The sequence below is a fragment of the Coffea arabica genome, chromosome 4e (assembly GCF_036785885.1).
Source record: "Coffea arabica cultivar ET-39 chromosome 4e, Coffea Arabica ET-39 HiFi, whole genome shotgun sequence".
NCBI classification, from domain to species: Eukaryota; Viridiplantae; Streptophyta; class Magnoliopsida; order Gentianales; family Rubiaceae; genus Coffea; species Coffea arabica.
Window position 1 is genome coordinate 19827681 of NC_092317.1, and position 1910 is coordinate 19829590.

Here is a 1910-nt window from a genome sequence, read left to right on the forward strand (position 1 = left end):
ATTGAAAGCATTTAACATGTTATTAATCATTCAAACAAGCCATATAATCACGAAACGTAACAAACAAGGAACACTCACCTAGTTATTGTGCACTTCTCAATCACCAATGAAACCTAAAATTCAATAAGATCACATTACAATTCATCGAGCATGATTTAGATGAAATCAAGAAATACCCGACTACTTGCGAGTAAACGTATACAAGACTTTCAAAGTATAAAGAGGCATTTGGATCCGTGGACAAGAATAACCCTAATGCAACCCAAACCAAAAGGGTTATAAAATTTGTAACGGAAACACTTAACTCAAAACAATTCAAATTTTCCAGGAAATAAGCTAAGGCAATATTCTTTCGGAATTGTTTGTATGACTCAATAGCATATATATATTCAAGTGGTCAATAAATGACCGAAGCCAATAAAAATCATGTGAAAAGGAGGACAAAATACTTTAACTTCCACACTTAAAACCTTGCTTAGAAACAATGCACTTATGGCCGATAAAACCCGAACTCATACCTCTATAGGTTGGAAAGGCTTAAGGAACATTTGAAGGTTGAAACAGAAGAGGTATCATGTTTTCAAAAGATAAAATGGTTACATTATTTGCTAAAGGACAATGTACGAGTTCAAATAGAAACTTAGCCTTCGAACCCTTATTCAAAGACCTGAAGACACTTCAAAGGAAATACGGTCAATTTGATACAAAATACATTTCCAAAACCCACTTTAACTTATTCAATTTACAAGAAAATAAACGGACGGCATGTCCCTTGTGTTTACCTATTTTCCAGAAAATAGTCCCAACATCTCATATAGAATAATCTCATGTCCAAAAGCCGTTCACTAGGCTTCAAGTCATATAAATACAAAAATCAAGCTAGAAACATTTCCGGATAAAAACAGTTTGTGACACCATTTTACGGTTTTGGCACCATTGGCGCTACAATTATCGGATTAGGGTGTAAGACCCACCATTTCGAAGCTAAGAACCAGGGCTACAACAATGTAGAAGGTCACTCAGTCCAAATCCCAACACAACTAAGTCAAATATGCCAAATAACAAACCAGAACCGTAATTGCAGGTTTACAAATTACACTATGCTGTAATCAGTACAACTCAGTCTAAACAGGTCCAAATGCAGACATTCCAAAGGCATATGGTAGCTAGGACATCAAGCTACATTTCATCAGAAGACCTCAACCACCAAATCCAAAGCAATTCCAGTCAAAACAGCCAATTACAAACGCAGTTCGGCCATCCTGAAGAACCCAGAACAGCAACAGTAAAATCGACATTTCTCACTCTACACTACTCCAAATGACCTTAACTTTTACAGGCACTTCAAACACATCAATACCTACAACTTTCATGTTTTAAGCCAAGGCCAATTCGGTCTCTAACCATATGATACAAAACCGGACAGAAAAGGGGATATGAAACCCTAACTTTTCACATTTCCTTCCAAATCCAAAATTGGTTGCAATTATCTATCATATACACCTACTAGAGTCATTACCCTACATTTCCAACCATCATAGATAGTCACAACATCATGATCACATTAAACCAGAAAAATCATAATTAAATATAAAACTTCACCATAAATCAACCCAATTCAAGATATAACTCACTAAATGACATATCCAACCCTTACAATTCACAATTTAACCATTATCAATGCAAGAGAGAACTTTCTTAATCATCTTACCTCACAACTCAAGAAGACTAGCAATTCAAAGCTTCCCTTTGAAAATCACTCCACCCAAAAGCTTTAGCCTTCCAAGAAGCTCACTTGTACGGAGTGGTTTCAAAATCTATCGGTGAAATTCCAAGATTGAAGCAAAAATCAAAGATGAAGATTGAAGAGTTTTTCTCTCTTTGCTCTCAAAGCTCACGGCTGAACAAGA